The sequence below is a fragment of the Odontesthes bonariensis genome, chromosome 6, assembly GCF_027942865.1.
Source record: "Odontesthes bonariensis isolate fOdoBon6 chromosome 6, fOdoBon6.hap1, whole genome shotgun sequence".
NCBI lineage: Eukaryota > Metazoa > Chordata > Actinopteri > Atheriniformes > Atherinopsidae > Odontesthes > Odontesthes bonariensis.
The window spans coordinates 26,584,089-26,599,220 of NC_134511.1; positions in this window are offsets into that span (position 1 = coordinate 26,584,089).

Consider the following 15,132-nt stretch of genomic DNA (forward strand, 5'->3'; position numbering starts at 1 on the left):
CTCTGATGATGCAATTTGAAGGGGAAACAACGTGGATGTCAGGCAGGAGCAAGATGGAGGAAGTTCAGGTCAGGTCTTCCTTCCATACTGATGGGGAATGTCAAATTGCTAAGAAAATGGACGAGCTTGGAGCACTCAGGAGGAGAATATAAAGAAAGCAGTATTATGTGTTTCACTGAGACATGGCTGCAGGAGCATATTACTGACTCCAACACCTCTCTACCCAGCTTCAGCATGGAGATGGAGATGGTGTTTGTCTTCTGGTCCTCCTAATATCCACAATTTTTTTGTCCCTTTTGTTTTGTTTGTGTTTAAGATGAGGTGACTGTTCCCACACCATGCCATAAAGTGATTGACCAGTTCCCTGTAATCAGCCTCTTGTCCATCACTGACACACAATCATCAGAGTTCATCTGGTTCATCTGGACAGGACTGTGCTGTGGAAGTCTGAGGTGTACAGAGTGGAGAGAAATGGTGAGAGTGCAGTTACCTGTAGTGCTCCTGTGCTGCAGACCACCTTCTCAGACACGCAGTGCTTCAGTCTCCCAAACTGGTCTGTTTATCAGGTAGTCCATAATCCAGGTGGCTGTGGAGGCATCCACCTGCATCTTCTGCAGCTTCTTACAAAACAGTGCAGGCATAATTGTAATAAAAGCACTGGAGTAGAGCCCTGCATTGGGACTGAGATTCCTAATCTCACGGAAAAGGACGGTTTTAAGATTACTGTGGGTGGGAGCCAATGGTTAAAAATAGACAACAGGTCCCAAGATTGTTGTTGGATGGAGAGTTCAACTATGGAGAGAGCAACTGAGGTTGGTAATAAAATTGAAATAAAAAGAATGGAAAACTATCCATCCATCCATTTTCTAAACCCGCTTAATCCATTTCAGTGTTGCGGGGGGCTGGAGCCTATCCTGGCTGTCATTGGGCGAGAGGCAGGGTACACACTGGAAAGGTTGCAAGTCCATCACAGGATCACACAGAGACAAACAACCATCCATGCACACACTTCCTCCTCGGTACAATTTAGCTCGAATAGAGAACCAGATAGACTTTAAAATGGTTGCTTATTGTTTTTTAAAACTGCGCAGATGTTTGGACATCTGATTAGTTTTTGGCCTCAGTTGCGTCAATTGTAGTTGCGTTTTTGTGAATAATATGGATGGAGTAAAATGGTACATAATGTTAAAGCTTGTATCTTGTGGTACTTCTGTTGTTGAAATGTAATCTGCTGGATTTCATAATGCATATCCTAACCCATCCAGTCAGTATTACCAGCAGCTGTCACTGATGATCACAGTCCCGTACTGAACAGAACTACTTGTCAAATTGTTTCATCTCTAAAGCCCACCCTGTCAAAACTTGAATCCACATGGCCCCTCCAAAGCATACAATCTACGGAGCCCTAAAGGGATATGGAAGGATTTTTGTTTTGCGAGATCTCGCAAAAATTTTTTTTCCCACGTCAGTGAACCGGAAGTAAAACAGACACAGCGATTTCAGATGTCTCTCACTTATGTCAAAGCCATGTCTACATGCAAGAACGGATTTGATGTCTTTATATGTTAGGCCAATACTAAAATAGAAATCAATAAACTTCTCCCACGGATGATGGGTAGGCTCTTCCATCGCTGTGTCTGTTTTACTTCCGGTTCACTGACGTGGAAAAAAAACTTTTGCGAGATCTCGCAAAAAAAAAAAAAATCCCTCCATGTCCCTTTAGGGGCTCCGTACATTTCCAACTTTGCTCAGTAGGTCCTTAATCTTTCCATTATGCCTCAGTTATCATGATTTATTTAGGATTCTTCCTGTTAAATGACAGTTGTTTGCCATGACAGAAATGTGATGTTACAGAAGTGCACTGTCCTACACAACTCATATTTGGCATGTTTGCTAACAGTGTCAGACTGATCATGCTTTCACATTCTGATGAGAAGGCTGATAAGATGAAGTAATCTCTTTGACACCATGAACAGATCTGTGTGCATCTGTCAATGCCATAGCCACATCCACTTATAACAGGAAGTGATATCTTTTATATTTTGACATCCAACCCCTGACACTAAAAAGTTTGTCAAAATATGTGAAACCCTTTCATGATGTAACTTTATCTAAATTGTGCATTTTCACAAAACATATCCATGGCAAATTTCATTCCTCATCATGAAAAAGTATGCAACCTCCAAGCTTCACAAACTTTGCATGTTTTATGATGATTACACTTTGAATAAAAGCCAATGCAAATATTTTGGGAATGTACCAAAATGGCTCAAGAGCGCCATTTACAATATTTAGCCCCGCCACCTACTTTAACTCACATTTATGGAAATTTGCACAAACATTCCAAGGTGAACAAAAAAAACAACAACTCTTGGATCCATTGGCTAAATCAAGCAGGCAGTTGGCCATTTTGATTTGAAGCCTGATTTGAGGTGCAATTTTGGCCTTTTTTTTTTAGGTCTCGTATTTGAATGAACTCCTCCAACAGATTTTAATATATCACCCTGAAACTTGGTCAGTATAAGCTTACATTCCTTATTATTAAAAGTTATTTAAAACTTTTACATAAGTCAAAGGGCGTGGCCACTGCCTGAATTGTAAGGTGTCATCATTTCATAGGAATTTGTTTATTTGATCTTTGAGCTGTTTGTTTAAACCTTTTAGCCACTTCAACTTAAAATGTGGTCAGACTACGCATAGCTAATTGATGATGCTTTATACTGAAAAATTTAAGTTTTTGCTTGAGGGCATGTCCATGGCCCTGGGGCAAATATCGATATCGAGCTATGATTACAAAAGTCATTACAAATCGTTAATTTCGCATCTGAGCAGCACCAAAGTTACAGAGGGTAGTCTCCTTTGGGCTCTGATCAGATCTATATGAATATACTCTACCAATGTCATAGCCCCACCCACTGAGAACAGGAAGTAACAGTTTTTAGTTTATGACTTACAACTTCTCAGTGACTCAGGAAGCCATCTATACTTTCATCTATATCGGTATGAGGTGGGGGGAGAACACCTCATTGCGACATTGGCTGGGGCCTTCCGTCGCAACGTAGGTCTGAGCGCAGCCAAGGTGCGAGGGCCGATCATCGCAGCTCGCAGGTTTAATTCAACTTAACTTCCTCTACTTATGGTAAATTAATAGTTTATTTGGGGGACTGCCCATGCCCCAAAACTCATGAAATTGTATTCAATTTAAGAGTGGTAAAAATCTTAGTATTTTGTGGTAAAATGGCTCCATAGCACTAAGTAAACTGCAGCCCCTCTAGTTACGTTCACTGATATGTGTAATAGGTTGGAAAATGCTATATTTAGTTTTTGATGTAAACTGGCACACCTCCTAATTTTTTGTAATTATTTAATTATTCTGACATGTATTTTCACATGACATTTCACACATACATTTAAAGTAGTACACAGTTACGTCATAGGTGGTGCTCTCGTGCTGCCGTGGATATATCACCAGGGACAATACCTGGCTCCGCTCATGCTCAGAAATAAACGAGCATGAGCAACGCTAACTCTCGTCCTCTCCTTGTTGATTCACAGGTACGGTAAAAATTCATTCAGCATAGTTCCATAACTACTGTGAATGCTTCATCAATTACTCTGTGATATTACGAGATGATTTTGAGACCAGTCAAATGTGTTGTAAGTTTTTGAGTTAATTGTCCCGACGTGTGTCGGCGAGTTGTTTTCATCAACTTAGTTTCACTGAGTGTTGCTTGTAAGAGTATAAGCAATAGTAGCCATCTGTAACATGAGAAAATGTGGAGAACTATTGTTAAAAGTATCTGTCAGCGGTGTAGAAGCTGAAATCAGAGAAACGCCGGGTTAAAACGACATTCACGGTTATGGCGCGATATCGCCATTTTGTTAAGTGTCGTCCATACGTGTGTGTGTGTGTGAAAGAGATCGCATTGTACAAATGTTTATATGATATTAGTGTAGGATAAGTTTAAGTAGAATTGTATATGTATGATGTGAGTTTGATTAATTCAGAAAGAAAAGTGAATATGTATTGTTTGATGCATATTACGAGTTAAACCAATTTCTTTTATGGAATATGTTGAGTTTATATTTTGCATTTGTATCAGAAATAAACGAGCATGAGCAATACTAACTCTCGTCCTCTCCTTGTTGCTTCACAGAGTTAGCTCATGTACATCTTGGCTACGCAGTGCTCTCTAGCCTGTGTAACCCTTGCTGTTGGTCCAGATTTCCCCTAGGTCTGGTGCCGGTAACATATGCATGAGAATGGGAATATATATCATGCCAGGACGAACAAAAATTCCTCTTGGAGGTACAGACCAAACCCAACAGGAAGTCAGACACTTGGTCCAAAGTTGCCGTTTTTCATATCAGGCTGTCATTGGGCGAGAGGCAGGCTACACCCTGGACAGGTTGCCAGTCCATCACAGGGCCACACAGAAACAATTGAGACTAATAACCACGCTCGCTGGGGTTAGTTTAATCTTGTTTTTGGACAGTGGGAGGAAGCAACCAGTCATCACCAGACTTATCATGTTTGAGTAGGAGGTTTCACACAACCAAATGCCACAGCAACCTTAATAACCTCCGCTCTCTAAAACACACTCTACTCTAGTACACTGCCTTGTCTGTGGGGTTGTGAAATTGCCAATCGGCGGTAAACAAAGCAGACTTCATTACAGCTTATGCCAACCACCTGTCACTTGACATCCTAGCTCTCACTGAGACCTGGATTAAGCCTGAAAACAATGCTACCCTGGCAGCACTTTCGACCAACCACACAGTCTCCCACACCTCTCGTCCATCTGGGAGAGGTGGTGGAACGGACCTGCTCATTTCCAACAAATGAAAATACAACCAACTGCTTCCCAAAGCTAAATACAACACCTTTGAATACCATGCCATTTTGGTAACTGCACCGGTCAAAATCTACATGGTTGTCGTATATCGCCCACCAGGACAACTCTGTGACTTTCGAGATGAACTAGACACCTTGCTCTCTTCCATCCCTGAGCATGACTGTCTCCCGAGACTCACTCTGAATTGAATGAAATCAATGTGAATGAATGTGCACCTCTGATCAGACCCTCTGCTTCCACCCCTATGGTTTTCTTCCGCCGTAACCTGTCACCCACCCGCTTCTCATCCGTTGTTGCCTCCGCTCTTCCGACCTCCAGCACATTCTCCTCCCTTGAGGTTAATGATGCCAGTCCCTTTGCTCTACACTGAGCTCCTGTCTGGATAGTCTGTGTCCTCTATCCACCAAACCCGCTCAATCCTCCCAGTCCCACCCTTGGCTTAATGATACTCTCCAGTCGCTGCGCACCAACCTCAGAGCTGCCAAAAGGAAATGGCACAAATCAAAAGATCCTGCAGATCTAACTAAATTCCAGGCACTACTGTCATCATTCTCAGCCAGTGTCACTGATGCAAAAAAGTCTTTCTACATTGACAAGATTCACAGAACTACTGACACCTGGAAACTTTTTTCCACCTTCAAAACTCTACTTAACCCTCCGCCTCCGCCATCTGCTACCAGGCCCAGAGTGGCTAATCGGGAGGACCAGGACAATTCCCGGTGGGTGGGTCTGATGTTGGGGCCGCAAGCGCCGGTGTTCTCTCTTTTTTTTTTTTTTTTTTCGGGCCGGTGTTCCGTCATTGCAGTGGGTTGATTACGTGCTGCTACCTCTGTCCCTGGACCGCCACCAATGGCAGCTCTCGATTTTATTTTATTGTTTTGCAGACGTATCCTGACGGAACACGTCAGCGCACTCGGTCAGTGGTGTTTGAAAAGACGGAAAGTAGAAAGATCAAGTGTGGCGCGGAGAAGGCTAGAATTAAAAAAAAGGAAAGCTCTGGAAACAGATGCAGATGAATATGCAAATACTGGCAACTATTTCACTAAAACGAGCTTGCGGTTTGTAACGTCCAATGAGGACGATGAAACCGGTAAGGCAATATGTTGAACTTTGCCTGCAAACCACCGTTCAAGTTAAATAATTATCAACTCAATGAATTGCGTTACGTTTTGGCATATAATGTGACGTTAAATAATTTAGATAATAGTATGATGCGACGCCACATAACTGGGAAACTTTGTCTTGTAGCCCCTCAGAGTCAGAAGATACAGCACCAAGCACCAGCCATGAGCCCACAAGTCCAGAGTGGGCAGGTAGGATTGAGTGAATATTATTAGAATTAATATAATGAAAAGTATGGTGTAGACCTGCTCTATGAAAAATGCCCTGAGATGCTAGATGATTCAGCACCACATTAATGAAATTGACCTGAATTGATCAGAAAGTTTCGTAAAAAAGGAGAGGCGTCTGGCTGCAGACCTGCACTCTCAGGACCCATGACCTGCACTGTCAGGACCCTTCGTTGCAGACATGCACTGTGACGTCACCTGCACTGTGAGGACTGGAAGCGACAAGCGAGGAGCACGTATTTTTCGTTCCCCATTTGAACTGTGGAGATGACGAGGTGAGTAAAAGTCGAGTGAAAACAACTTTCTTTCATACGAAGAAACAGAAACAGTCTTTATTCACTGGAACGTTACGTTGCACACTATATACTCTAAAGTTATATTAATTTTAAAGAATCAGGTTTTTTTTTAAACTTTTGGCTAGTCTTCAGCGTTGTTCTTGTATCGATAGTGCTCACTTAAATGTGCCATTTTTCGTATCGATAGTGCTCACTTGTATAATTTTGTTTGACTTATTACGACATTATTTGTCTCTTACAGATGCATATTTCAATAACTATATACTGTAAAGTTATATTAATTTTAAAGAATCAGGTTTTTTTTACTTTTGGCTAGTCTTTAGCGTTGTTATCGTATCGATAGTGCTCAGTTAAATGCGCCATTTATATATATATAATTTTGTTTTACTTATTACGACATTATTTGTCTCTTACAGATGCATATTTCAATAACAGGCAGAGGCTGGTCTACAATATGGGAGGTTGTGGAACGAAGAACTGGACGAGGATGAAAGAGAAGCGATCCTGGAGCCTTTCAAAATGATATTTCACAATATTAACGACATGTTGATATTTTGTGAACAGGTAGTCGACAAAAACAAAGATTTTTTGTCATATTGTGAATATTTGACTGAATAAACACTACAGAACATTTGATCATGTTGTGACTTGGTGTGTTTTTTATGTTTTCTCATTGATCCCTTAATAATTTGACTAAGATTATACTGTAGATATCAAGAGTTAGGGTACTATTCAGTGGTACTAAGGTGTTCCAGCAGCACAAGAACATAATTGGCATAGACATAGAACCAAACATGAAATTTATAGTGGTCAAGGATAATACAGAATAATACAACAGAAAAACTAATTGAATATATATATATATATATATATATATATATAAAGAGCAGTGCGATAAAGTCAAAATGAAATGATAATGAAATAGCAGTGACTTACTCTATAGTACACAATAAAATTTACAGTATAGGCCTATGGCATCTTGTGAGATGTTGGCTTATGAATATGAGCCTAAGAGAAAATGTGTGCACTAACTAAACAAAAGTTTACAATACAAATAAAAACAATATACAATAGACCGGGAATTGATAGATTTTATGTCGTACTGCTAACTAATTAATTCATTTGTGAGGAAAACGATTAAACCGGAAGTTCATTTGCGATTTTATTTTGAAATGTACGCTTTGCATTTCCGGGCCTGACAGTGGAGGTCTGTAGCCAGGACCTGTTGAACAATATAGCTTTTAAAAACGTTTAAAATAAAAATATAGCGTTTAAAAACGTTTAAAAATACGTGATTCCTATACACACGCTTTTATTTTGAAAAGCTTCGAATCAACTTCCGGTCCTAGCAGTGCACTTCCGGTCCTCACAGTGCAGGTGACAGTCTGCAACAGGGTCCTGACAGTGCAGGTCTGCAGCCAGAATCTCTTGTAAAAAAAGGGGAGATTTGTGCTGAGAATTATGACCATTTTTAAAATGTGATTTAGTGTCAGAAGCAGAGCCAGTAGTGATGAGAGGACTTCTGTCACCCCTCTCCAGGCATGTCACCAAACACTTTTTACCGGGGCACGTGCCCCTGTAAACATGCGTTGTGCCCCTGTGAAAATTCCCATATACATCCTTCAGACTATGCTACGACTGATATGTGCCATGGAAGGATAACATAGGCACGATTTTCCCTATTTCAACACGTAACCTACTTTAGCCAATGCTAGGCCTTCCAAAGAGTGAAGTGAAGAGGTTGTATTCGCAGCCATTGGGTGCGTCTGTGCATGTTCAGCGAATGGACCGTGTGTGACACATAGCGCGCGATTTGGAAGGCAAGATACTGCGGCCCACACGTCATATTCATCAGCAGATAGTAGCCCACACATTTTGCCAATCGAAGCGTAGTAGGCTATATGAACCACTACACATTGATGGATTGTCGGCATCGTGGTCATGGACATAAGGAAATTCTTACAAAGTCAGAAGCAACAAGGAGAACAGAGCATGAAGTGGGGGAAGATGAGAGATTTGTTTTCTCTGTTGTGTCGACGCCCATGCCTACCTATAGGCCACTGTAATTTCTTACTTCAAATACACAACGTTTGCATTTAGGCTTAAACAGTGTCTGGTTCCATGGCATATGCAAATGCAAAAGGACCGTAATGTAATGTAATATCCTATTCTGCCTATTATAGCTTATTTACTAAACTACAGGCATTTTAAATGGGTAAAATGTGGGAAGGCTAGTTTGAAAGGCTACTCAATCAGGGGAATAACTTATCAGACTAAGATTTTGACTTTTTATTTTGCAATATTCCGTCTTGTAGAAGTATTGATTGACTGTGTTATGGTAAGATTAAAATATGTTCAGTACCTGGACTGAAATATTGTTCATTATTTAGTATCTGTTGAAAATATTAATACTGTGCATACTGTTTATTAGTAATATTGCCTCTTGTAAAAGGCTTACTTGATTATGTTTGATGTGCTACAGAAGGAGGAATTGAAAAGCTAAATGGTTGAACTCAAAAGTGTTTTTATCTGCTCAGATAGCCTATAGCTCTGTTAAACCTGTTGAGGTTCATGCAAATTTGAATAAATGTTCTTATACATCCAGTACAGGCTCATTTTCTGTATAATGTAAGGCAGTGTTGGTGGTGGTATTCTGGGGGACCTGGGCCCCTGTACAGCTGTATGCCCAGCAACGTCCCTGCCCCTCTCACTGAGAGCTGTGTGTCTTAACTTTTCACACGTAGCCGTCCTATTACATGCCTGCTGGACCCTGTTCCCACTAATCTATTCCAATCCATTGCTCCTACGGTAACTGCAGCAGTCAAACATGTGATTAATGCTTCACTGACATCGGGCACATTTCTTACCACGTTCAAACAAGCTCGGGTTACACTGCTGCTCAAGAAACCTTCCCTCCCTCCAACTCATGTGGAGAACTATGGCCGGTCTCTCTCCTCCCGTTTCTGTCTTAGACCATTGAAAGGGCGCTCTGTAAGCATTTCACAGATTACCTCTCACAAAATAACCTCCTTGACCCAAACCAATCTGGATTTAAAAGTGGCCACTCCACTGAAACTGCTCTGTTGGCTGTGACAGAAGACTTAAAGCGACACTATGCAACTTTCAGTAATACGGGGTTTGTTTACCATGCAATACACCCCCCAACGCTGTAGGGGGAGCTCCGTAGAAAATAAGGCGACAGTCTAGCCATATTATATATTACTACTCTAGAAGCTAACCACATTCAATTTAGCCGTCGGCAGCTAATGGAGAGAGGTGTGTCTTATCAGGCTCCCTGGCTCGGCTCAGAGCCCTTTAGACCTGCCGTGAAGCAGTAGTTCTCGGCTCTCGTGTGTCGCGAGACTTCCAGAGGTAAACAAAGCACGCGGCGCCACAGGCAAAGTTGCAAGCGCTGTTTCGGGCTAGGGCCACCAGATGGAGATGGAAATGTCACCGTTTTCATCAGAACAGGTCAGCCAAGCTATCTGATGATTGCCAAGCAATTTTATGACCATGAAAAAGTTGCATAGTGCCGCTTTAAAAGAAGCCAGAGTGATGGATAAGTCCTCAGTACTTATCCTGCTTAACTTATTGGCTGCATTTGACACAGTCAACCATGGCATGCTTTTGTCCATACTCTCTAGTATGGGCATCACAGGGAGAGCACAATCCTGGTTTAAATCATACCTCACTGGATGGTCATTGAAAGTATCTTGGCATGGTCACACTTCTACAGCGCACCACCTTGCCACAGGGGTCTCCCAAGGTTCAGTATTGGGGCCTCTTCTCTTTGCCATATAGACCACCTCACTGGGCCAGATCATCTGATCCCATGGCTTCTCATACCAATGCTATGCTGACGATACCCAGCTCCATCTGTCATTCCCACCTGACGACCACACAGTCTCCACACTAAACCTCTCAAAAACTGAACTCCTTGTCTTCCCAGCCAAACCAATCACACACCCAAGCATCTGCATCCAACCTGAATCCCCATCTCTTGCTCCATCAAAGGTAGCTAGAAACTTGGGAGTCATGATTGACCAACTCGCCTTTAAAGATCATGTTGCCTCCATTGCTCAATCGTGCTGCTTTCGGTTGCTTAACATAAGAAAGATCAGGCCGTACCTAACCCGACACACCACCCAGCTCCTGGTGCAGTCTATGGTCATCTCCCGCCTTGACTACTGCAACGCTCTCCTAACTGGTCTCCCAGCCTGTGCTGTGAAACCACTACAGATGGTCCAGAACGCGGCGTCGTGTCTGGTCTTCAAAAAGAGCCCACACCCCCTCTGTGTTCATTGAGTTCCATCGGCTACCCTTAGCCGCCTGCATCAAATTCAAGTCACCAATGTTAGCCTACAAAGTGTTTAATGGAACAGCTCCCATCTACTTGAATGCTCTCACAAAGGCTTACGTCATGGCTCGTCAAAGGGTTGTCGTCTAGCAGTGCCTACACCACGTTTAAGACAATCCAAACTCTTTTCACGTGGAACAACCACGATGGTGAAATGACAGACCAAGTGTTACAAGAACAGGGGCGTCCCTGTCTATCTTCAAGAAACTCTTGAAGACCCTGCTCTTCAGAGAGCATCTCCTATCCTAGCACTTACCCTGTACTTCCTTACCCTCTCTACTGGACTATCTTTTTCTGTACTTCCCTCTATGTCTACACTCTATCTCTACACTGTGACCCCTGTCACGTCTGACAGAGTCTGACTGGTGGTTTCCTTCTACGTAGCTTATTGTTAGATTTGATGTTAGCTGTAATGTTATATCCTTATTTGTAAGTCGATTTGGATAAAAGCGTCTGCTAAATGCATAAACATAAACATTACATAAAGGGCGACCAGGTGTCTAAGTCTATTTAAAAGAATCAGGTGATCTACTGTATCAAAAGCAGCACATAGATCCAGTAGCACAAGAACTCTAAGCTTGTCCAATTTACTGGGCGTTTTTTTAAATGGATGACAACTCTCACATGCTCCTCTATTTTAACATCTCCTCTCTGCTACTCACCATTCCTCACCTTGCCTTCCCAACTACAATGGGAGCCTATCAGCTTATGCTAAACAGGCCCAAACACAATGACAGCCAATCAATGTCCACTTCAGGGTATGACTAACCATTATTTTCCACCTCCCACAACTCAAGCATAAGAATCCCAACGCATAAAAACGGAACTCATATACGGAAACAGTAAAGTTAAGAGATTAACAATTAGATTAACGCGAATAAAAAACATAAAGACCTAAATATGACAATTAACGTGATAATTTGATACCTCTAACAAAAATATAAAAATAACTTGGAGTTGTGGCAAAATACCTATCTAGAGCCTGCTGAAATAATTCAAGAACTCAACCCTGTCCACAAAATTCACTGATCTGGATTAAATTTGGTACGCTCTTGTAACCTGTTAAGACAGAAAAGCAAAAAAGCCTCCTGGAACCAAATTCAAAATTATACAGGAAGTCGGCCATTTTGAATTGAAGTCCAGTTTTTGGTGCAATTTTGGACTTTTTTAAGATTTACATTTTAATGACTTCCTTTGACACATTTTATCATGCCCTGAACCTCGTCAATATAATCAACCAGTTGTCATCAAATTTTTTTTTAAATCTTTACCCCTTGTCAAAAGGTGTGACCATGGCAGCAGCTTGAATTTTGATGTATCCCCATTCAATTGGAAGTTGTAAATTTGGTCTTTAGCTTATGCCGACTTTCTTGACCACGCCAACTTCAAATGAAGTTCAGCATAATGTGACAGAATATAAAGGATTTAAAATTGTGTTCTCACTGTCTAAATAAACTTTTATTACCTCGTATATGTGGGCACCACCTTCAAAAGAAGGAAAAGGACAGAATCTTACGATTCTGGTATGTTAAAATGATTGTTAATCAGTCTCAAAGCGATATTTCATGAATTGTCGTTTGAATTAACCGAAATGACGTAAAGAAACCTCCAACAACGACTTATTAAATATATATATATGATCTATTTATTAAAAGATGCAACCAAAAACATGAACCTTAAAGACAAACAGGAGAAATTGATTTGGAAAGGGCAATAGAATAGAGAAATGTTATGAATATAAAAATTATAAATAATACATGTATTATTAAAATTACCTGATTTGGGGGCGCTGTCGAGCATGGATAGGGAGTAGACGTGTCCTGACCAGCTCCTGCCCATTTTGTTAAAATAAGTTTGCAAACTACTCTTTTGCTCTCCTATACGACACAACTTTTGTCACTAAGATCTGCAAGATGACAGGGAAAGGGAGTTTTCACCAGGAACGGGCCGAGAGAGGCCGCCAGATGCGGAATACAGACAAGGCTGATGCTAACATTGATGCTAACCTGCGGCCACATGATGGCGACAACGACTCGGATGACGAGGAGCCTTCCCTCTTCTCCGTGGTCAGGTTGATTGAATCCTTTCGGAACGAGTCCCGCATCTCCGTTGGTTTTCTTCAGTCCTCCACTGATTCATACGCCACTCGCCTCACAGATGTTGAATCCTCACTTATTAATTAGTCAGGACATTGACATGGACAGGAGGGTCAGCACCATCACAGACTACATTAACTTCTGTAGGGACACTGTGATTACAGTGAGGACTGTAAGGTGCTATCCAAATAATAAACCATGGATCACCAGTGACATCAAAGACCTCCTGAACCAGAAAAAGAGGGCGTTCCAGAATGGGGATGGGGAAAAGCGGAGGAGTGTACAACAGGAGTTTAAAAAGACACTACGTCGAGCTAAGGTGTAGTACAAGAAAAAGCTAGAGAGACAGCTGGAGAACAATAACACCAAGGAGGTGTGGAGGGGCATGATGACCATCACTGCATACAGACTGAAGAACTCTCAGTCTGTGGAAGGTGATGTGGACAGAGCTAACACTTTCAACCATTATTACATAGTTTGATAGTGTGGCTTTTTCCACTTCTGCTGCTGCTCCCTCCACCCTCACCACTTCAGCTGCTTCCTCTATACTGCTTCCACTGTCCAGCTGTACTTCCACCTCTATGGCAGCTTCCACCACGAGGCTTTCTGAGCACAGCTGCACCTTTGCATCTGTGGCTGCTCTCACCACCTAGCCTCCTCAGTCCAGCTGCACCTCCACCTCTGCAGCAACTCCCACCACTAGCCCTCCTCTGTCCAGCTGCACCCCCACCGCCATCTCTATGATTGATACCAACATCACTCCTGTCGCCATCGATCTGCTACAACCTCAGCAGTTCCCCCTGTCTCTAACTATAATTCAATTCAATTCAATTCATTTTTATTTATATAGCGCCAAATACGACAAATGTCATCTCAAGGCACTTAGATCCATCCATCCATCCATCCATCATCTTCCGCTGGTCCGGGGATCGGGTCGCGGGGGCAGCAGCTTGAGCAAAGAGACCCAGACGTCCCTGTCCCCGGCCACTTCCTCCAGCTCTTCTGGGGGGACCCCGAGGCGTTCCCAGGCCAGCCGAGAGACATAGTCTCTCCAACGTGTCCTGGGTCTTCCCTGGGGCCTCCTCCCAGTGGGACGGGCCCGGAACATCCAGGAGGAACGTCCAGGAGGCATTCTCACTAGATGCCCGAGCCACCTCATCTGACTCCTCTCGATGCGGAGGAGCAGCGGTTCTACTCCGAGCCTCTCCCGGATGACCGAGCTTCTCACCCTATCTCTAAGGGAGAGCCCAGACACCCTGCGGAGGAAACTCATTTCGGCCGCTTGTATTCGCGATCTCGTTCTTTCGGTCACTACCCACAGCTCGTGACCATAGGTGAGGGTAGGAACATAGATTGACCGGTAAATCGAGAGCTTCGCCTTCTGGCTCAGCTCCTTCTTCACCACGACGGGCCGGTGCAGAGCCCGCATCACTGCAGACGCCACACCGATCCGTCTGTCAATCTCCTGCTCCATTCGTCCCTCACTCGTGAACAAGACCCCGAGATAATTGAACTCCTCCACTTGGGGAAGGATCTCATTCCCGACCCGGAGAGGGCATTCCACCCTTTTCCGGCCGAAGACCATGGTCTCGGATTTGGAGGTGCTGATTCTCATCCCAGCCGCTTCACATTCGGCTGCGAACCGCTCCAGTGAGAGCTGAAGGTCACGGCCTGAGGACGCCAACAGAACCACATCGTCCGCAAAGAGCAGAGATCCGATTCTGAGGTCGCCAAACCGGACCCCCTCAACGCCCTGGCTGCGCCTAGAAATTCTGTCCATAAAAATTATGAACAGAATCGGTGACAAAGGGCAGCCCTGACGGAGTCCAACCCTCACAGGAAACATGTCCGACTTACTGCCGGCAATGCGGACCAAACTCTGACACCGGTCATACAGAGACCGAACAGCCCATATCAAGGAGTCCATCACCCCATACTCCCGGAGCACCCCCCACAAGAGTCCCTGAGGGACACGGTCGAACGCCTTCTCCAAGTCCACAAAACACATGTAGACCGGTTGGGCGAACTCCCATGCACCCTCCAGGACCCTGCGGAGGGTATAGAGCTGGTCCACTGTTCCACGGCCAGGACGAAAACCACACTGCACCTCCTGAATCCGAGATTCGACTATCCGTCGGATCCTCCTCTCCAGTACCCCCGAATAGACCTTACCAGGGA